Genomic DNA, 22,906 nt, shown 5'->3' on the forward strand with positions numbered 1-22,906 from the left:
TAGTTCTTCATTTTCAGTATTTGAGAGGCAGCCTCTGTGTGTGTGTGTGTTTGTGTGTGTGTGTGTGTTTTGGTCTAAAATTTTACAGTATTTTACTAAATAAGAGTAAATGATAGTGAAAATAAAGCTCTTCTTTCTGTTCAACTAAAACTCAGCATTGACTTGGTCCTTAGAAGTTATGGTCTGCACCCCAGTATGGGCTGCTACTTTTTCTAAGATCGTACTGAAAAAAAGACCTGGCCTCTTGGCTTTAAACAGCTTTCATATTTCTTTCCTTTCTTAACTTCAAATGATTGATTTTTGATTTACTGTAGTTCAAGAGTTCTCAGTTGGGGGTGATTCCCCCCCACCCCCCAGGAAACATTTGGCAGTGTCTGGACACATTTTTGCTTGTTACACCTCTGGGAGTGGGCAGTGTGCTTCTGGAGAGTAGAGGCCAAGGATACTGCTAAACATCCTACAGTGTCCAGCATAGCCTCCTCCCTGCCCGCCAGCAAAAGTATCCAGTCCCAAATAGCAACACTGCTGAGGTTGAGAAATCCTGCACTTAGATAGATGCGAGACTGGCCTGCATTAGAATAAGCCTGCATTAGAATAATTAGAAATTTTTCAAGACCATGGTTGTTGGACTCCACCTCTGGAAATTTGTGGTGGGATTGAGAATCTTATTTATTTTTTTTTGAGACGAGTCTCGCTCTGTCGCCCAGGCTGGAGTGCGGTGGTGCCATCTCGGCTCACTGCAACCTCTGCCTCCTGGGTTTAAGCAATTCTCTGCCTCAGCTTCCCCAGTGGTGGGGATTACAGGCACCCACCACCATGCCCGGCTGTTTTTTGTATTTTTAGTAGAGATGGAGTTTCATATCTTGGCCAGGCTGGTCTTGAACTCCTGACCTCGTGATCTACCCGCCTCGGCCTCCCAAAGTGCTGGGATTACAGGCGTGAGCCACCATGCCCGGCCACGAGAATCTATTTTTAAAAAGCTTCCCGGACAATACTGAAATGCAGCTTAATTTTGGAACCACTGTTTTACACCACAGGTTTAGGGACTGTTTGTGAGTTAAGGGTTCCTTTGGGTGATCTGTGAACTTGGTCTTTGCAGTTCCTAGATCCTGCCTTGGAGATTATTTAGTAGTAGGGATTATTTAGATGGTATACTTAACCATTTTTCAGATGCCTGAAGACTGAACTTTAGAAGCATTTGTTAAGTAAATTGATTTTATAAAATATCTTAGGACTTTTTTTTCTTAACCTCATGAAAATATATTACCATACTGTGCTGAAACTAAGCAAAATTCTTAGATATTTAGAGTTTGCTTCTGTGCTGAATAATCTTACACTACTGTAATTTTTGAGTTATGTATCTTTTGCCCTCCTTTTGTCAGTCAGCGCTCAGGTCTGTTTTTAGATGCCAGCTTCAACTTTTTTTTTTTTTGGAGACAGTCTCACTGTGTCACCCAGGCTGGAGTGCAGTGGCATGATCTTGGCTTGGCTCACTGCAACCTCTGCCTCCTGGGTTCAAGTGATTCTCCTGCCTTAGCCTCCTGAGTAGCTAGGATTACAGGTGCGTGCCACCACACCTGGCTCATTTTTGTATTTTTAGTACAGATGGGGTTTCACCATGTTGGCCAGGCTGGTCCCGATCTCCTGACCTCAAGTGATCCGCCTGCCTCGGCCTCCCAAAGTGCTGGGATTACAGGCGTGAGCCACCATGCCTGTTTTTTGTTTTTGTTTTTGTTTTAATAAAGACCTATTCCCAGAGAATTAGCCCTGGATCACTTTACCAGTTCTGCCCAGTGAGGGCACAGACAGGCATACAGTATGCTCAGCCTTTAACACAGTGATCTTGCCCACTGGTAAATTGGACTTTTCTGTGCCCTAGACCCTGATCCCAACAGAGAAGTGTTCTTTTCTCCTGGGGAGATGAGATGCAGTGGTAGAGAGAAGGGTAGATCTTTTTTGCTCATATTAAAATTTAGATTATCTAGTTTATGGAATGGAAGAATATTAGGAAAACTATAAATTTTTAGCAACTAAATGTTAATATCTGAAGTTACAAAAGGTCATGGAGGCATTTTCTTATTCTTCATCCTGAAATTCGGCCTATGCCTGTGTTGAGAACTACCAGTGACCCCCATCTACTTCTAATATCCATTTATTTGATCAGCAGATACATTAATTGAGTCCTTACTCTGCTAGGAACTGTACTAGGGAGTCACTGATGAACAGGCCCTTAAGGACCTGCAGTCTAGAGGAAGAGGCAAGCAATTACAAGAGAGGGCAAAGCTCTTAAAAATTGTACATGGTGTCAGTGGGGCCTGGGAGGAAAGAGCTTCTGTTTGCTGGTCAGTTGGTTGGTTTGTTTAAACTTTGGTTGGTTGAGATTGCCAGAAGTTTTGCAAAAGAATAAGAGAGTTACACTTTGTTACTCATTTATAGGAAATGGTTACTTCAACTTGCCTCCTTAGTTTGGGGAGTCTTAAAAAGCAGTGCCATTCTTCCCATACTGAAGCCGTTTTGTAATGATAAATAGGTGTTTATAGCTCCCTACACAACAGTTATCCGTTGACCAAACCTCAGACACTGACTCTCTGGTTCCAGACCCGTCTGAAGCTTGCTGTAGGTTTTTGCAAAACGTTTCCAGCATTCTTGAAATGGATGCTACTTCAAGTGGGAGTGGGTGTTTTTCCTGCTGCACTATGGATGTAGGTTGACTGGAGATTTCGTTTTGGCCTTTTGACTTTGGCTTAGATTTATTTGTCATGGAAGCCCCCTTTCTTCCTCCTTCTCACCCCCTTTAGTTTTATGAGAAGGGAGATAGTTGCTAGTCAGATCAATACTCAGTTTATTTCAGATTTTGAAAGATTACAGACTGACATTTGGATACCAGGTAGATTGGCTACATGGTAAAGAAGCAAGTAAAAGGGCATCTGACAGTATGTGAAAAGGTTTCTTATCTCTATGCCTAGCTAGGATATTTTCTTTTTTTTGTTGTTGTCATCCAGGCTGGAGTGCAGTGGCACGGTCTCGGCTCACTGCCAGTTCTGCCTCCCGGATTCATGCCATTCTCCTGCCTCAGCCTCCCCGGTAGCTGGGACTACAGGTGCCGGCCACCATGCCTGGCTAATTTTTTGTATTTTTTTTTTTTTTTTTTTTTGAGACGGAGTCTCGCACTGTCGCCCGGGCTGGAGTGCAGTGGCGCGATCTCGGCTCACTGCAAGCTCCACCTCCCGGGTTCACACCATTCTGCTGCCTCATCCTCCCAAGTAGCTGGGACTACAGGTGCCCGCCACCACGCCCGGCTAATTTTTTTTGTATTTTTAGTAGAGATGGGGTTTCACCGTGTTAGCCAGGATGGTCTCGATCTCCTGACCTTGTGATCCGCCCGCCTTGGCCTCCCAAAGTGCTGGGATTACAGGTGTGAGCCACTGTGCCCGGCCATTTTTTGTGTTTTTAGTAGAGACGAGGTTTCACCGTGTTAGCCAGGATAGTCTCGATCTCTTAACCTCGTGACCTGCCCGCCTTGGCCTCCCAAAGTGCTGGGATTACAGGCATGAGCCACCGCACCCGGCCCTAGCTAGGACATTTTCATGTCACAGACTGGGCAAAGAGCTGGCTTTACCCCGAGTAGAGGCTATTTACTAATTGTCACTTACGGCTGGCTAGAGTTGACCTGTTTTAGATGCGTTAGTGAAGACTATACAGTTGATTGAACTTATACAATTAAAGTTCGGTAGGTTCTGAACATCTTTTTACAGATATAAGGAGGCTCTGATTTTGTACTTCACAGTAACTCTGGGGAAAACCACGGGATTATTAGTTCCAGAATTTCTTACAGTGGAAATATATAGTGACTTGAAGTGGTTTGAATTCCCCAGAGATTGACTACCATGAAATCTGATGGGCCAAGAAAAGATGAATGAAAGATTGTTTTTAGGAACATTAGAGAGCAGGACTAAAACGGCTGCAGACTGATGTTGGGTCAGCCAGACTTGGAGAAAGCTGTGTGGGACTGTTAGTTGGAGCCTTGGGTTTCCTATACCTCCATGTAAATCTGAACAAAAATTCTGGTGGCAGAGACACACTTTGAGAAAAAAGAGCTTGCCTGAGAACACATGTCACACTGAGACCCTAATCAGGGCAGTTCACACTGCCTGCTCCATGGTTGGCTGGTCAGATTGGTTGGGCTTTGGTCCTCAGATGGGCGTAGTGGGAGGAACACTGACTAGTCTTGACAATTGACTGAGGCTTCCATTCATGAGAATCATGGTTTTGGGCTGGAACAAAACTTAGAGGTCATTGATTTTATTTTTTTTTGAGACGGAGTCTCACTCTTGCCCAGGCTGGAGTGTAGTGGCGCGATTTCGGCTCACTGCAACCTCCGCCTTACAGGTTCAAGCGATTCTCCTGCCTCAGCCTCCCGAGAGCTGGGACTACAGGCGCGTGCCATCACACCCGGCTAATTTTTTATTTTTAGTAGAGATGGGGTTTCACCATGTTGGCCAGGCTGGTCTCAAACTCCTGACCTCAAGTGATCCGCCCGTCTTGGCCTCCCAAAGTGTTGAAATTACAGGCGTGAGCCACCACGCCCAGCCCATTGATTCTTACAGAAAAATGGAGGCCATGCAGAAGAATGGAACCAGAAGGAGTGAAGAAATCTCAGCCCCGGTGATTCCATAGGGTTATGATGGTCCCACCAGACTACAGTTTTAAGTGCTATTTGTTTCAAGAGTGACATCACAGCTGGATTTTACTTAGAATTCAGAATAAGTGGTTAACGTCTGGAATTTTATTTTTGGTGGTAGTATGTGTCAGTTTTTTGTCACTGTATAGTAGTTGGGGAGTTCTTTTTTGTTGACATAGAGATACACAGGGTTTCTATTGCCTTTGGACAATGGACAGGTCTTATCTGTCTCTTGTCTGCAAATGAGACCCTGCCCCTTCTGATTAAACAACACTCTGAATGACTGCCCCTTTTCACAGTGGGCTTCTTGTTATTACACCCTTAGATGGACTCAGCAGCTATGATCCTCCCATCATAGGTATAGTATTTTGTAACAAAAGTACTGAAACAACTCCAAGGTGCAGTGAATGATCTCAAGGAGAGAAATGGAATATTATAGGATCGTAGAGAGGCCTGGAGGTCTAACCAGCTGCTCTGGGGAAGTCAGGGTGATGGTGGTTTCAGTGGCGGGGAGGTTACAGAGTTAGTGTTGATACGCAAATTTTCTTCCTCCAAATTTGGAGTATGTTATATGTGTTTTAATGTACATAACTGAATATGAATATAAATTAGAACATATATAACATAATTTCTGTTGGTGGAGTAGAGATCATAAATTTGAGGTTTGTAGTTTGCTTTCCAAAACATCTTTTAAGTTTATTCTTTTCTGGCACTCAGGACATTGTAGGGTAACTTTGTTTGCTATGGAGTCTCACATTTTATATAGAATCCTTTTTTCAACATAGTGTGGATAATCACATATGCCTTGAAGGATCAATATATGTTAACAGATGATTGGATCTTTTTGATTTTGCACTTAATTTCTTTACAAATTCTGCATTATAACCAGACAGCTCTATTGAGGGTTTGCAGATTTTTTCTGTAAAGGGCCAGTTAGTAAATATTTTAGGCATTGGAGGCTAAATGGTCTCTGCAAGTACTCAACTCTGCTTTTGTAGTGTGAAAGCAGCCATAGCCAATCTGTAAACAAATGAAGGGGGCTGTCTTCCAATAGAACTTTACTTATAAAAGCGGAGGGTTGGATTTGGCCTGTGGGTTATAGTTTGTCAATGCCTGCTCTAATCTGTTTTGTTTTTGTTCATCTTTTTGAGATAGAGTCCCAGGCTAGAGTGCAGTGATGTAATCTGGAGTGCAGTGGTGTAATCCCAGGCTAGAGTGCAGTGGTTTTTGTTTATTTTTTTGAGATAGAGTCCCAGGCTGGAGTAACGTGTAGCTCACTGCAGCCTTGACCGACGTCCCTGGCTGAAACGATTCTCTCACCTTAGCCTCCCGAGTAGCTGGTACTATAGGCACATGCTACCACACCCAGGTAAATTTTTTTTTTTTTTTTTCTTGTAGAGACAAGATCTTCCTATGTTGCCCAGGCTGTTCTTAAACTCCTGGGATCAAGCAGTCCTCCCACCTTGTTTTCCCAAAGTGCTGAGATTACAGGTGTGAACTACTATGCCTGGCCTCTAATCTGTTTTTTATTTTAACTTGTAATTGGACTATGAATTCAAAGAGTGTATATCAGCATGTGCCCAGATATTAAACATTAGAACTGACACTTGTGTACCCACTAACCAGCTTAGGAAATAGAAGGTTGCCATACCTTTGGCTCCCTGTGTCCTCGTCTCACCACTTCCCTTTCTGACCTCCCGAAGGCAAATACCTTGCATGTATCTTTTTTCTGCTTTACTTTATGGTGTTGCAAACTACGAGTGTATCCTTATATAATGTAACTTCATTTTTGCATTCCTTTAGACAATGTAAATGGAGTCACTTTGTCTTTTTTTTTGCCCCCACTCAACATTGTTTCTGTGATCTGTTTATTCAGATGTTTGAGTACTTACCATGTCTTAAACACTGTTCTACTGCTGGGCATGTTAACAGTAAGCAAAGCAGATGAAAAGTCCTTGTTTTCATGGAGCTTACATTTTGGTAGGGGAAAGACAGTTAACAGATAAATGAAAGATATAGAAGCCATGTGGTAATACAAACAAGGAGAAAAGTAAACCAGGAGAGGTGGGGTGTAGGGGAGTGCTTGTTGTCTGCAGATTGAAATACAGCAGTCAACAGAAGGAGTGGAGGGACCCAGCCACAAGGCTGTGGGTGGGAGTGGGGTAGGGGCAGCATTATAGGCGGAGGGTCAGCAGGACAAGGTGCTAAGAAGGAGGCATGTCTGCTGTGTTGGAGGGGCAGCGGAGGTCAGTGTGGCTGGAGTGAGGAGCCTGAGGGAGAGTAGGAGGAGAGTAGGCCAGATGGATGGGGGAGATGGGAGGAGGGGGATAGGTCACACTGACCATTGTTAAGATTTTGTCTTTTTCTCTGAGTGAGATGGGTAAGTCGTTTGGTGTTTTGAGCAGAGGTGTCACGTGATGTGGTTTCTAAAGGTCCCCTGAAGCTGTGTTAAGAATAACTGTCCTGTGCTGCTGGAGGGAGGTTGGACGCTCTGGCAGTGATCCAGGAGAGCAGTAATGGCAGCTGGGACTGAAGGGGAGCAGGGGTGGGAGTGAGAAGAGGTTGGCTGCTGGATCCTTCTTGAAAAGGAAGAGCAGACAGGATTTGCTGGCAGATTGGAGTGGGTGTGAGAGAGGAGTAAAGGATGATACCAGGGATTTTTGCAGCTGGTAGGCGTTGCCATGTATAAGGAAGGGGAAGACTATGGGAAGAACAGGCTGTGGAAGTAAGATCAGGAGTTGGGTTTTGTGCATGTTCAGTTTTTGAAGCTTTTGGAGAGCAGATTGGAGATATGCTGGATTGGGGTGTTCGCTGCTCAAGGGAGAGATCTAGGCTGCAGATAGAAATAGGAGTCTTCGGGCCGGGCGCGGTGGCTCACGCCTGTAATCCCAGCACTTTGGGAGGCTGAGACGGGTGGATCACAAGGTCAGGAGATTGAGACCATACTGGTTAACATGGTGAAACCCCGTCTCTACTAAAAAAATTTAAAAAATTAGCCGGCTTAGTGGTGGGTGTCTGTAGTCCCAGCTACTCGGGAGGCTGAGGCAGGAGAATGGCGTGAACCCGGGAGGTGGAGTTTGCAGTGAGCCGAGATCGTGCCCTGCACTCCAGCCTGGGTGACAGAGCGACATTCCGTGTCAGAAAAAAAAAAAGGAAAGAAATAGGAGTCTTCGCCAGGCGCGGTGGCTCAAGCCTGTAATCCCAGCACTTTGGGAGGCTGAGGCGGGTGGATCACGAGGTCAGGAGATCGAGACCATCCTGGCTAATCCGGTGAAACCTCGTCTCTACTAAAAATACAAAAAAAATTAGCCGGGCGAGGTGGTGGGCGCCTGTAGTCCCAGCTACTCGGGAGGCTGAGGCAGGAGAATGGCGTGAACCCGGGAGGCAGAGGTTGCAGTGAGCTGAGATAGTGCCACTGCACTCCAGCCTGGGTGACACAGCAAGACTCCGTCTCAAAAAAAAAAAAAAGGCCGGGCGCGGTGGCTCACGCCTGTAATCCCAGCACTTTGGGAGGCCGAGGCGGGTGGATCACGAGGTCAGGAGATCGAGACCATCCCAGCTAACACGGTGAAACTCCGTCTCTACTAAAAATACAAAAAAAATTAGCCAGGCGAGGTGGCGGGCCCCTGTAGTCCCAGCTACTCGGGAGGCTGAGGCAGGAGAATGGCGTGAACCCGGGAGGCTGAGCTGGCAGTGAGCTGAGATTATGCCACTGCACTCCAGCCTGGGCGACAGAGCGAGACTCCGTCTCAAAAAAAAAAAAAATAGGAGTCTTCAGTGTTTAGTGGCATTTAACAGTCTCGAGGTTGAGAGAGAGCACTGAAGGAATGGGGCTCTACGGCAGCCTCTAGAAGGTGGAAGGAGCAGCTTTGAGGCCTTGGGAAAGTGTTGTCACGGAGGATGGAGTGGGGACCTCTGCCAGTGCTGCTGCTGTGAGGTCACCTGAGATGAGGACCGAGACTCGTCTCATGGCTCTGGCAGCGTGGAATTCATCGACGATCTTGATGAGAGCTGTTCCCACATGGTGGTGCAGGAAAAGCCTGGAAGGGAGCATTCACAAGGATTGAGAGAAGAGAAAGGCAAGTAGAGAGAGCTCTGTCATGGGATTTGCCACAGTGATGAAGGGAGATTTGGGATCCTGAGGTGTTGAGGTGGGAGAAACCATAGCATTTTTGCAGTGTTGGTGAAGTAATTCTCTAGAGGATGAATGACGTGATGAATTAGGAGAGGTGACCCTTGCTGGAGCCACATTCTTGGGAAGGCAGCAGGAAATGGGTGGGTGCCCATGTGGAGAGTTGGCATCCATGGGCTCCTCCCTGGTAGGAGGAGGGAGAGCAGACTAGAGGAGATGGGATAGTGGGAGCATGTGGACGTTGGCTTCTTTTTTTTTTCTTGGTGAAATGGAAGAGTTCTCAGCAGTCAGTGAGAATGAGGGGGAGTTGGGGCTGGCGGGGTGTGAGGAGAGAGGAGGAAGTATGACATATTCTGTGGGAAAGTAAGAATGTGTGTGAATGGAGTGGCCTACCTGAGGGTAGCAGTCCTGAGTTTCAGTGAAGACAGCAAGATTTGTTATTTTTCCTGGAAGGAGAGTAGGCATTGCCTCATTTAACTGGGGTTGTGGTTTTCCTAATCAGAAATAGCAAAGCAAGAGAGAGGCCAGGGAGTGATGATGTTGGTGGGACGTGGTGGTAAAGCTGGGAAGGGAAGGCGTGCAGACGGAGAGGTTTGCCCACATTGTTGCGTGTGGTTGTGGTTTAACCCTCTTCACTTCTCTGTTATATTGCAGACTGAGTATGTCTCATTTTCTTCTTTGTCCTGCCATTGGAGAATAGAATTGTTTCTAGTAAGAAGGAATGCTGCCTTAAACAAGTGCAGATGCATTTCTCCAAGGTACCAGCCACGTAGAGAATTGCAGGGTAGTGGGACATGTACATCTTCAACTTTACTAGATGGTGCAAATTGTTTTCCAAAATGATTGTACCTCTTTACTTCACTACCAGCACTGTCCTACATCCTTGCCAGCCCTTGGTATTGTCAGACTTTAATATTTGCAAGTTTGGTGGATGTAAACTTACATCTCAGGGTTTTTTGTTTTTTTTTTTAATGACAACGTTATTGAGAGGTAATTCATATACTATTCAGTTGATCAATTTAAAGTGCACAACTGAGTAGATTTTAATATATTCACAGAACTGTGCAATCATCACCGCAATCTAACTTTGTAACATTTTTGTCACCCCCTCAACGACAACAAAACCACCTTGTACCCATTGGACTATTCTGGACATTTCTTATTAATAGAATCATACAATATGTTGTCTTTTGTGACTAGCTTCTTTCAACTTAGCATGTTTTCAAGTTTCATCCATGTTTTAGCATGTATCAGTATCAGTCCTTCATTCTTTTTAGTTGCTGAATAGTGTTCAATTGTATGGATATACCACATTTTATTTATCCATTCATCAGTTGATGGACATTTGTTTCCTGTGAAATATATATTTGATTTTCATCCTTGGCATAGTTTCTGGGCATACAGCTCCTAAAATCTTTGGGCTTTCCAAAACGATAAGTGTCTTTTTGTATGCGTATGAGTTGACTGATGGCTAGCTGACCTAGGTAGCTTGAGGTTAGGGGCTGGTCACTGGAAAGACCTAGCCATGATGGACAAATGTCCATCAACTGATGAATGGATAAATAAAATGTGGTATATCCATACAATTGAACACTATTCAGCAACTAAAAAGAATGAAGGACTGATACTGATACATGCTAAAACATGGATGAAACTTGAAAACATGCTAAGTTGAAAGAAGCTAGTCACAAAAGACAACATATTGTATGATTCTATTAATAAGAAATGTCCAGAATAGTCCAATGGGTACAAGGTGGTTGGGACTTTCAGCTCCACCCTCAGCCTTCAGTGAGAGGAGATTTGCTGAACATTGAATTGATCAACTGCCAATGATATAATCAGTTGTGCCCAAGTAATGTCACTGCCATAAAAACCTAGAAAGACTGGGTTCTAGAAACTTCTAGAACACATGGAGGTTCTTGGAGGGTGGTGTGCCCATAGAGGGCATGGAAGCTCTGAGCCCCTCCCCTCTTACCTTGCCATGCGCATCTCTCCATCTGTATCCTTTGTAATATCGTTTATAATAAACTGGTAAACTTGTTTCCCTAAGTTCTGTAAGCCACTCTAGCAAATTAATCAAACCCAAGGAGTGGGTTATGGGAACCCCAGTTTATAGCTGTTGGGGGAGAAGCACAGGTAAAACAACCTGGAGCTTGTGATTGGCGTCACAAGTCGAGGGCAGTCTTGTGGGACTGAGTCCTCACCCTGTGGGATCTGACTCTATCTCCAGGTAGATGGTGTTGGAATTGAATTGGAGGACACCCACCTGGCGTCTGCTGCAGAACTGATTGCTTGATGTGTGGTCACATAAGTATCCTGTGTTGATTGTTAAGTGAAAGAATAGGAAGAACACTCTGCCTTGTTTATTTTTGTCTCTTTATTACTGGATTTCTACTTTTTGGCTATTGTGAGTAATACTTGTGAATATTTGCATACAAGTCTTTGGGTAGACATGGTTTTATTTCTCTTGGTGTATACGTAGGAGTGGAATTGTTGGATAATGTGGTAACTTTAACATTTTGAAGATTTGCCTTTTCCTTATGGCTAATGCTGATGAGTGTCTTTTTATATAGCTTTTTGGCTATTTGCATGTTAAAAAGCAATTACCTTTTTTTTTTTTTTTGAGACAAGGTCTTGCTCTGTCACCTAGGCTGAAGTGCACTGTGGCGTGATCATAGCTTACTACAGCTTCGAACTCCTGGGCTCAAGGAATCCTCTCGCTTCAGCCTCCCGAGTAGCTGGGACTACAAGCACACACCACCATGCCTGGCTAATTTTTACTATTTTTGTAGAGACAGGGGTCTTGCTTTGTTGCCTAGGCTAGTCTCGAACTTCTGGCTTCAAGCAGTCCACCCACCTTGGCCTTTCAAAGTGTTGGGATTACAGGCATGTGCCACTGCGTCCAGCCTGATTATCTTTTAAATATCTTATTGGCTATTTGTATATCTTATTTAGAGGAAAGCTCACTTAAATCTTTTGTCCTTGCTCTTTTTGCAAAAAAGAAATGCTGTATTTTTCCTGTTTTTAACTTACCTAATGCCTTATGATTTATGTGTCCATGTTCATGGTGAGATTGGCCTGTAATTTGCCTTTTTTTATATGAACCTGGATGAGTTCTGTTATCAAGATTATTCTAATCTAATAAAACAAACTAGTATTTTCTTATTTTTGTTGTCTTGAGAGTTTATGTAAAAGGGAATTAACTGTTCCTGGAAGGTTTGGTAAGCCTTGCCGGTAAGACCATTGGGGCCTGGTGTTTTCTCAGATTTTTAAATTACTTATTTGGATGTTTTAATATTTATAGGATTATTAAAATCTTTGTTTTTTTCCTGAGTCACATTTGGTAGTTTATGTTAAAAAGTTTGTTTATTCTTGTCTGTATTTTCAAATATATCGGCATAAAATTCTGACTTACTATCTTTTGCATCTCTATCATATTTGTAATTAATCACCAATATTTAACTTCTTAAACAGTATGTTTAGGTCATTAATTTTCAACCTTTTTATATACTTACATGTACATACATATCTAAATAAAGTAGTAATTTCCTTTTAAGCACCACTTTAGCTATATGCTATAAGTTTTGCTATGTATAATTTTTGTCTTTAATTCTGAATATATTCAAATTTTCATTATGATTTCAAATCTTGGCATATTTATCTTTTTAAAATCTTTGTTATTGATGACAAATTTAAGTTGTGTTACTAGGGCTGGTATGATGGCTCACACCTGCATTCCCAGCACTTTGTAAAGCCTAGGCAGGAGAATGCTTGAGCCCAGGAGTTTGAGACCAGCCTGGACAACATAGTGAGACCCCAGCTCTACATATATATATTTTTTTAATTAACTGGGCGTGGTGGTTTGTGCCTGTAGTCACAGCTACTCAGGAGGCTGAGGTGGGAGGATCGCTTGAGCCCAGGACTTCGAGGCTGCAGTAGTGAGCTATGATTGCACCACTGTACTCCAGCCTGGGTGACAGTGAGACCGTTTCTTTTTTTTTTTTTTTTTTTTTGAGACGGAGTCTCGCTGTCGCCCGGGCTGGAGTGCAGTGGCGCAATCTTGGCTCACTGCAAGCTCCGCCTCCCGGGTTCACGCCATTCTCCGCCTCAGCCTCTCGAGTAGCTTGGACTACAGGTGCCTGCCACCACGCCCGGCTAAGAGACTGTTTCTTAAAAATAAAAAAATAATAAAAAATAAAAGTGTTAAAAAAATGTGGTTTAATGTGATTTTGACTCTTTGAAATTTGTTGAGACTAGTTTTAGTTTGTGCAGATTTTCATCAGTATTCTATGTGTGTTTAAAAGAATGTGTATTTCCAATTATAAGGTGAGGCTTTTCCATCTCTGTTCAAACTAGTATCCTTAATTTTTTTCTGCTTGTTCTGTTAGTTGGTGGGGGATGGGGGTGGGTGTTAGAATACAACACTGGATGTCCCTGACTTGTGATAGTTTGACTTAGGATTTTTCCACTTTATGATAGACTTATTGGGACATAACCCCATTGTAAGTTGAAGAGCATCTGGACTTCATGATGGCTCAATTTATGCTTTTTCAGCTCTGTGATGAATTTATCAGGGTATTAAATTCATTTTCATCCAGGTGCGGTGGCTTATGCCTGTTATCCTGACACTTTGGGAGTCTGAGGTGGGAGGATCGACTGCTTGAGTCCAGGAGTTTGAGACCAGCCTGTGCAACATAGGGAGACTCCATCTCTACATAAAATTTAAAAAATTAGGTTGGTATGGCAGCGTGTGTCTGGAGTCCCAGCTACTCAGGAGACTGAGGTGGGAAGATCTGCTTGAGCCCAAGAGGTTGAGGCTGTAATAAGCTGTGATTGCGCCACTGCACTCCAGCCTGAGACACAGAGAGAGACATTGTCTCTTTAAAAAAAAAAAATATATATATATATATAAAATTTCCAACTTAACAATCGATTTATTGGGACATAACCAGCCCCATGGTAAGTTGAGGAGGTTCTGTACCTTCTATGATGGGATTTGTCAGATTCTGTAGCACACAGTTTTTGCTTTGCATCTGTAAAGTTTAGATTTTTTTGTGTGTGTAGAGACAGGCTCACTGTGTTTCCGAGGCTGGTCTTTTTTTTTTTTTTCTTGAGACAGAATTTTGCTCTTTCGCCCAGGCTGGAATGCAGTGGCATGATCTTGGCTCACTGCAACCTCCGCCTTCCGGTTTCAAGCGATTCTCCTGCCTCAGCCTCCCAAGTAGCTGGGATTACAGGCACCCACCACCATACCTGGCTAATTTTTGTACTTTTAGTAGAGATGGGGTTTTACCATGTTCGCCTGGCTGGTCTCGAACTCCTGACCTCATGATACACCTGCCTCAGCCTTCCAAAGTTCTGGGATTACAGGCGTGAGCTGCCGCGCCTGGCCCAAGCTGATCTTTTAACTCCTGGGCTCAAGCAGTCCTCCCACTTTGGCCTCCCAAAGTGTTGAGATTTAGAGGTGTGAGCCCCCTTGCCCAACCAAGTTTAAGAATTTTAAAGTTGCCTGTGACTTGCACAATTTGTCATTCTGTAAATCTTTGTTTCTATGAATATTTTCCCACTAAAGTATATATATATATATATATATATAGGCCGAAAACTTAAGTATCTTTTGTCAAGGTGTTATGTAACTATGACAAGTGACTTTTGGTTACTGTTTACCTTATATATCTTTTTCTGCCCTTTTACTTTCAAGCTCTTTTGTGGCCTTAATGTTTTAGGCGTGCCTTTTGAAAGCCCTACACAGCTAAATTATAGTTTATAATTTGACTCTCAACTGATGAGTTAGTGCACTTGGTAATTTTTTTTTTTTTTTGAGACGGAGTCTTGCTCTGTCGCCCAGGCTGGAGTGCAGTGGTGTGATCTCAGCTTACTGCAGCCTCTGCCTCCCGGGTTCAAGTGATTCTCCTGCCTCAGCCTCCGGAGTAGCTGAGACTACAGGCGTGCGCCACCATGCCCAGTTAATTTTTATGTCTTCAGCAGAGACGGGGGTTTCACGATGTTGGCCAGGATGGTCTTGATCTCCTGACCTTGTGATCCACCCATCTCAGCCTCCCAAAGTGCTGGGATTACAGGCGTGAGCCACCATGCCCGGCCTGTCTGAACGTAATTTTATACAATATTTTCATATATGAAAGAAGTTTGTATACATTGAACCATCAGAAAGCAAAGGTGTCACTATCTCAGCCATCCATGTTGACAATCTGTGGTTGCTAGGCATCACTATTGTTCCTGACATGAATTTATAGGCTTTCAGTAATCAATCATTTTCTTACGATTATTCACATGTAAGTGCTTAACAGTAAGGGATATGGCATACCATTAATACAATTAAAAAATAATGCGTAGAGGGTAACTGAGCAGCATAGTTGTATCACCGGAATACCTGTAACCGCTATTAAACAGCAGCAGATGCAGGGGGCTGGGAGGGTCTTTTTCCCCTTGGAGACGCGGAATAAACTGTGTTGTGTGCCTGCATTTTGACTGTGGTCTGTCACATGAGGTCGAGGTGGAATTTTTTACTTGTGATATTAAAAATGTTTGGATTTTGGAGCATTTCTTTTTTTTTTTTTTTTGAGACGGAGTCTTGCTCTGTCACCCAGGCTGGAGTGCAGTGGCGCGATCTCGGCTCACTGCAAGTTCCGCCTCCCGGGTTCACACCATTCTCCTGCCTCAGCCTCTCCGAGTAGCTGGGACTACAGGCGCCCGCCACCACGCCCGGCTAATTTTTTTGTATTTTTAGTAGAGAGGGGTTTCACCGTGGTGTCAATCTCCTGACCTCGTGATCCGCCCGCCTTGGCCTCCCAAAGTGCTGGGATTACAAGCGTGAGCCACCGCGCCCGGCCGGATTTTGGAGCATTTCTGATTTTGGATTGTTTGTTGAGGGACGCTCAACTTATACTTTTATATTGTCATTCTTAAAAGATTGTTTTGCCTCATATCCAGTTCTGGCTTGATGATTGTTTTCCCTTAGCACTTTGCCAGCACTTTCATCTTCTTTTTCCATTGCTGGTATTGAGAGTGATAAGTTAGATGCCAGTCGTTTCTCTGCAGGTCATCTCTAGCTTCTAACCTCTTTCTTTCATTTTTTTAAAGTCTTTTTTTCCTCCTTATTCTTCAATTTCACTAAGAATTATTTATGTAGAGTTCTTATTTCTTATCCTTTCTCTGCCTGAGGGTTGGTTTCTTTTTTTTTGAGACAGGTCCTTGCTCTATTGCCCAGGCTGGAGTGCGGTGGTGCTATCCTGGCTCAGTGTAGCCTCGGACACCTGGACTCATGTGATCCTCCCACCTCAGCCTCCCGAGTAGCTGGAACTACAGGTGCAAGCCACCACACCTGGCTAATTTTTGTATTTTTTTATGAACAGGGTTTTGCTATGTTGACCAGGCTGTTCTCCTAGGCTCAAGTGATTATCCTGCCTTGGCCTCCCAAAGTGCTGGGATTACAGGGGTGAGTTATCGTGCCTGGCCTGATATATTTCTTCAATTAAAAAAAAATTCTCAGCCATTTTTGCTTTGATATTTCTCACCTGCTTTTTCAGTTATCTCTTTCTAGTACTCTGTTTAGATCTTATATTTAGTATATTTTCTATAATGTGTTGTTTCAGCTATACGGACCGTGTATTTTGTAGGTAATACTAGTGGTTGCATGCTTTTCTGCTCTGATCTTTTGATGTTTCTTTCTGAAAACTTATTTCCTCTTGTGTTTGCTGTTTTTGATTTTGTGGCAACCAATCTTTGTCTGCCATGCTCTGAAATTTGACGAGAATGGCCAAATGCCCTCAGTACATTTGTAGTCAATGTTCAACAAATATTTATTGAGCTCTTCTGTACCAGACACTGTCTGGGCACTTGGTATTTACCAAAGAACAGAATAGATAATATTCTGTACCTTGGTAGAACTTAGCATCTAGTGAAACAAACTTCTAGGGCAGGGATGGAGGTAGCTGTGAGAATTTTCTTGTTTTTATCAGCCTAGTTTTTAAAAAACTTTATCAGTCTTAGTTTTTTAAAAAAATTAATATGTGATATTTTTGCATTTAAAGAGGTGCTTTAATATTGTGTCCAGGATTTTTACATATTCTGGGCTTAAAGTGCTCCTCATGTTGGCCAGTCCAGCAAATGTTTGTTTTGCTTTATTTTTAGGTTGCTGGTATTATCTGCTATTTTGGATTATTCTTTTGGTGTCTCTATACGTCCAAATAACCAAGTACGAGATACGTGTTTTGAATAAGTGTCAGTTAGTATTCAAAATATTTAAAAAATTACAATAGGGGATTTTCATTTTGCTGAGAGTTAGCAAATATATATTTTTCCCCCTCCTTCAATATGGAGTGTTCTTGTGTCAATTTCAGGAATTTCTTAGAGATTTTCAACTCTTTTACATTAGTTAGCTCATTTTTTATATCCAGAAATGGGAATGATTTCAAGGATAATTACCATTTTGAAATGGGATCATTTGCTTGCTAGAAAATGTTAACATTGACTCCAGCCAAGTACAGAACATTAAAAACAATCTGGAAAAAGGGATGTGGATCAAAATAGATTATGAGCCAAATCTGTCTTGAGGAAGGAAGAGAGTAGAGTTTAGCATTTATAATACATGGCCTATCCCAAGAGAGGGGTAGGGACTATTTTATACATAAAAAAAATTAAAAGCCTTACTTTGACCAATCAATTAAAAAGAGGCAATCAGAAACAAGAGCCATGGAGGGACATAATGACACGTAGGCTGGGGCTAGTACTGGAGTTCATTTTGTGACACTCTAGTGGCAGATCCTGTCAGTTCTGGTCCTGTCTCTGCCTCTGCCATGGCCTTCATTGAGGAGGGTTAGGGGCTTTGGTGGCAGCAGGAGCACACTGCTGATCCCAGAAGCATAGGGTTAAGAACTAACTGCCTTGAATACGACCTTAGTGATTTTCAGTGGAGCCAAGGAGTTCGAAATGCATAGGCAATGTAACTTCATCAAACTTCAAAGAGCCAAGCTTGATAATCTTTCAGGGTTATGAGAAAAGAATGAGAAAGGATTGTAGAGGACATGGGTTAGAGAGAGAGAGCTGGTTTAGCAGAATTGTTGTGAGGATTAAAGATAAATATTACTGGGCATGTCTGTATCTATCTCTAAAAGAAAGTAGAGTGCATTCCCTCTGTTTACCATATTGTCAGGCCTAACATTTTTCAGTTCTTGGTAGCAGTTACTAGTAAAGTGCCTTGTGGTTAGTGTAAACCTTCAGCAGCCTGCCGTGCTTACTTACCTCCACTTGCAGGAGGTAGGTGTGTCTTTATTTTGCTTGCTGAGTGCCTGCTTTTAAATTGTCACTTGCGCTTGATTCTTTACATGTGTTACTTTTTTTTTTTTTATTAATTTTTTTTGCATACAAAAACAATAAACATTTTCTAAAAATACATACAAACAAAAAGATGCGTATCAAACATATTAGGAAGGTTGCACATGGGAAGTCGGGGAATAGAAATGGGGGTGGGAGTTAAAATAAATGAGAGAGGGACTTTATATGGATCAGTGATAATAACTCAATCCTCTATTTGACAAAGAAGAGGGAGAAGGAAGAGGAAGAAAAAGAAAGTGGGATAAAGGATCAGAAAGGGAGGAAAATAGAAAAAATTAGAGTATGACTCCAGGGTAGACCTGTTTTGTTGTCATTGAGTTGGTTGGTTGGTTTGTCTGTTGTATTCTTCATGTTTCGCCAAGTTGGCCAGACTGGTCTCGAACTCCTAGTCCGAAGTGATCAACCCGCCTCTCCCCCCAGAGTGCCGGGACCACAGGCGTGAGCCACCACGTCCAGCCCCCACATTGCTTCTGGCCTCCGTGGTAGACCTCCCAGACGGAGCGGCCAGGCAGAGGAGCTCCTCACTTCTACCCAGACACGGGGCGGCCGGGCAGAGGGGCTCCTCACTTCCCAGACGGGGCGGCCAGGCAGAGACGCTCCTCACTTCTTCCCAGACGATAGGTGGCCGGGCAGAGGCGCTCCTCACTTCCCAGACGATGGGCGGCCGGGCAGAGGCGCTCCTCACCTCCCAGACGATGGGTGGCCGGGCAGAGGCACTCCTCACTTCCCAGATGGGGCAGCCGGGCAGAGGCGCGCCTCACTTTCCAGACGATGGGTGGCCGGGCAGAGGCGCTCCTCACCTCCCAGACGATGGGTGGCCGGGCAGAGGCGCTCCTCACCTCCCAGACGGGGCGGCCGGGCAGAGGCGCTCCTCACTTCTTCCCGGACGGGGCGGCCGGGCAGAGGCGCTCCTCACTTCTTCCCGACGGGGCGGCCGGGCAGAGGCGCCCCTCACTTCTTCCCGGACGGGGCGGCCGGGCAGAGGCGCCCCTCACTTCTTCCCGGACGGGGCGGCCGGGCAGAGGCGCCCCTCACTTCTTCCCGGACGGGGCGGCCGGGCAGAGGCGCTCCTCACTTCTTCCCGGACGGGGTGGCCGGGCAGAGGCGCTGCTCACTTCCCAGACGGGGCGGCCGGGCAGAGGCACTCCTCACTTACCAGACGGGGCGGCCGGGCAGAGGCGCTCCTCACTTCCCAGACGGGGCGGCCGGGCAGAGGCGCTCCTCACTTCCCAGACGGTGGGTGGCCGGGCAGAGGCGCTCCTCACTTCCCAGACGATGGGTGGCCGGGCAGAGGCGCTCCTCACTTCTTCCTGGATGGGGCGGCCGGGCAGAGGCGCTCCTCACTTCTTCCCGGATGGGGCGCCCGGGCAGAGGCGCTCCTCATTTCTTCCCGGACGGGGCGGCCGGGCAGAGGCGCTCCTCACTTCCCAGACGGGGCGGCCGGGCAGAGGCGCTCCTCACTTCTTCCCGGACGGGGGCGGCCGGGCAGAGGCGCTCCTCACCTCCCAGACGATGGGAGGCCGGGCAGAGGCGCTCCTCACTTCCCAGATGATGGGTGGCCGGGCAGAGGCGCTCCTCACTTCCCAGACGGGGCGGCCGGGCAGAGGCACTCCTCACTTCCCAGACAGGGTGGCCGGGCAGAGGCGCTCCTCACTTCCCAGACGATGGGTGGTCCGGCAGAGGCGCTCCTCACTTCCCAGACGGGGCGGCCGGGCAGAGGCGCTCCTCACTTCCCAGGCGGTGGGTGGTCCGGCAGAGGCGCTCCTCACTTCCCAGACGGTGGGTGGCCGGGCAGAGGCGCTCCTCACTTCCCAGACGGTGGGTGCCGGGCAGAGGCGCTCCTCACTTCCCAGACGGTGGGTGGCCGGGCAGAGGCGCTCCTCACTTCCCAGACGGTGGGTGGCCGGGCAGAGGTGCTCCTCACTTCCCAGACGGTGGGTGGCCGGGCAGAGGCGCTCCTCACTTCCCAGACGGGGCGGCCGGGCAGAGGCGCTCCTCACTTCCCAGACGGTGGGTGGCCGGGCAGAGGCGCTCCTCACTTCCCAGGCGGTGGGTGGTCCGGCAGAGGCGCTCCTCACTTCCCAGACGGTGGGTGGCCGGGCAGAGGCGCTCCCCACCTTCCAGATGGGGCGGCGGCCGGGCAGGGGTTGCAATCCCAGCACCCTGGCAGGCCAAGGCAGGCGGCCGGGGGGTAGAGGCTGCCGCGAGGCCAGACCACGCCACCGCACTCCAGCCCGGGCAACACCGAGCACTGGGTGAGCGAGACTCCGTCTGTAGTCCCAGTACCTCGGGAGGCTGAGGCGGGCAGAGCACTCGGCGTCAGGAGCTGGCGACCAGCGTGGCCAAGATGGCGAACGCGTGCCTGCATCCAAAGGAGAAAAGGCAGGCAGCGGTGGCGCGCGCTGGCAGTCCCAGGCAGTCCGCGGCGCGGGCAGCAGCAAGCTGAGTAGATTGTAGCCTGGGCCAGAGAGGGAAAGAAAGAAAGAAAGAAAGAGAGAGAGGAAGAAAGAAAGAAAGGAAGGAAGGAAGGAAGGAAGGAAGGAAGGAAGGAAGGAAGGAAGGAAGCAAGCTAGCTAGCTACATGTGTTACTTTTAACTCTTTATTCCTTCTAGATGAGTGTAAGGTAGTCATCTTAAGATGAAGCAGCTGGGAAGCAGGGAGGCGGTCTGGCCATAGTGGTTAGGAAGAGGGTCATTAAGGTGGTCAGAAGTGGGATAGAAATTTGGTGTGACCACTGACTAGCTGTCTGACCTTGGGCAAATTATCTCACCTTTCTAAGCTCCAGTTTCTTCACATGTAAAATGAGAATCATACTAAAATTATCCTGGCCGGGTGCGGTGGCTCATGCCTGTAGTCCCAGCACTTATCACTTTGGGAGGCTGAGGCAAGCAGATCACCTGAGGTCAGGAGTTCAAGACCAGCCTAGCCAACATGGTGAAACCTCATCTCTCCAAACAAAACAAAACAAAAACCAAAAATTAGCCAAACGTGGTAGTGGGCGCCTGTAATCCCAGCTACTCAGGAGGCTGAGGCAGGAAAATCACTTGAACCCGGGAGGCAGAGGTTGCAGTGAGCCAAGATCATGCCAGTGCATTCCAGCCTGGGCAACAAAGTGAGACTGCCAAAAAAAAAAAAAGAAATTTCCCCCCTTTCCCATAGGAAATGACTTTGGGTAATTTGAAATTGTGGAGTGTTTTGTTTTTGCAAGTTTTCTAGTGTAGAAGTCCTAAACTTACACAGAATAAGTGGTTAAATGTTAATGAATAGTAGCCTATTTTATGGACTCTGGCTTTGGTTTTGAAGTCTTGACTGTAAAGGTAGGATATTGTAAACTTTTTTATTCAACTGACTTTGTTTTTTTGGTTTGGGATAGAAAGTCTTAGTTTTTTAAAAAAATTAATATGTGATATTTATTTTGAAAAAAATTATAGAGAAGGCTAAAATCCATTCTGATCACCTTTTCCAAATCCTTTTCCATCTTCTGTTGTTACTGGTTTTGTGTCTCCTTTCTTGATTTTTTTTCTGTATATTTGCATGTATTTGCTGGGTATGTGTGTTTTATATAAATACAATAGCACCATACTATTGTGCCATTCTTTTTTCCTTCATCTCTTTTCACTGAGTCCCTGGTAGTACTAATAGGTCTACCTCTTTCTAATAGCTGCATACTAGGGGTATACTTTATAGCCATTTCCCATATCAAGGGTCTTAAGATTTTGTTATTATCACAAACAATTCAGCTGGCTTTTAGTTCAATGTAATAAAGTTCTTTTTTTTTTTTTTTTTTTTTGAGACGGAGTCTCGCTCTGTCGCCCAGGCTGGAGTGCAGTGGCGCAATCTCGGCTCACTGCAAGCTCCGCCTCCAGGGTTCACGCCATTCTCCTGCCTCAGCCTCTCCTTTAGTTCAATGTAATAAAGTTCTTTTTTTTTTTTTTTTTTTTTTTTGAGACGGAGTCTCACTCTGTCGCCCAGCCTGGAGTGCAGTGGCGCAATCTCGGCTCACTGCAAGCTCCGCCTCCAGGGTTCACGCCATTCTCCTGCCTCAGCCTCTCCGAGTAGCTGGGACTACAGGCGCCCGCTACCACGCCCGGCTAATTTTTTGTATTTTTTTTAGTAGAGACGGGGTTTCACCGTGGTCTCGATCTCCTGACCTCGTGATCCGCCCGCCTCGGCCTCCCAAAGTGCTGGGATTACAAGCGTGAGCCACCGCGCCTGGCTCAATGTAATAAAGTTCTTTGTTCTTAGAAACTTTTAGAATTACATTGTTTAGTGCAGAAATAAAACGCTGTTACAAGCTGAGTTATTTTGCTTTTTTGTCTTTGCAAGTAAAGTACAAATGTTTAAGCAAAGGGAAGAAAACTTTTCTTAGAAATGTATTTTGTTTACCTCCTTTCAAAATGAGATATGACATTGCTTTTAAATTCTATAAATGACCAATTATTTAGCAAATCTTTTAAAATTGTGGGAAAATACATAACATAAAGTTTGCATTTTCACCATGTTAAAAAAAGTTCCCAGCAAAATTGAGCAAAAAATATGGAGGAGAGTTCCCATATACTCCTGTCCCCACACTTCTGCAATAACATCCCTCAGGAGAATGGTGCATTTGTTAGAGTTGATGAACCTACACCAACACATTATCATCCAAAGTCCATACTTTACATTAGGGTTTACTCTTGGTGTTACACATTCTATAAATTTTTTAGGCTGGAGTGCAGTGGTGTGATCTTGGCTCACT

At 45.3% G+C, this 22,906-nt stretch overlaps 1 protein-coding gene across 50 annotated transcripts in view; it reads left to right on the plus strand.

Annotated features, from left to right (window-relative positions):
• The window catches only part of PPP6R3 (protein phosphatase 6 regulatory subunit 3), a 164,169-nt gene that overhangs the window by 2,804 nt on the left and 138,459 nt on the right, over nt 1-22,906 (plus strand). For 6 of the 50 annotated variants that reach the window (XM_063644260.1, XM_063644263.1, XM_063644238.1 and 3 more), the window contains exon 2: nt 16,187-16,269. The exons of the other annotated variants lie outside the window; for them this stretch is intronic. The gene's annotated coding sequence lies outside the window, so the exon portion shown is untranslated. The remainder of the gene's footprint in view (nt 1-16,186; nt 16,270-22,906) is intronic. 50 annotated transcript variants of the gene reach the window in all.

The sequence above is a fragment of the Symphalangus syndactylus genome, chromosome 1, assembly GCF_028878055.3.
Source record: "Symphalangus syndactylus isolate Jambi chromosome 1, NHGRI_mSymSyn1-v2.1_pri, whole genome shotgun sequence".
Classification (NCBI taxonomy): domain Eukaryota; kingdom Metazoa; phylum Chordata; class Mammalia; order Primates; family Hylobatidae; genus Symphalangus; species Symphalangus syndactylus.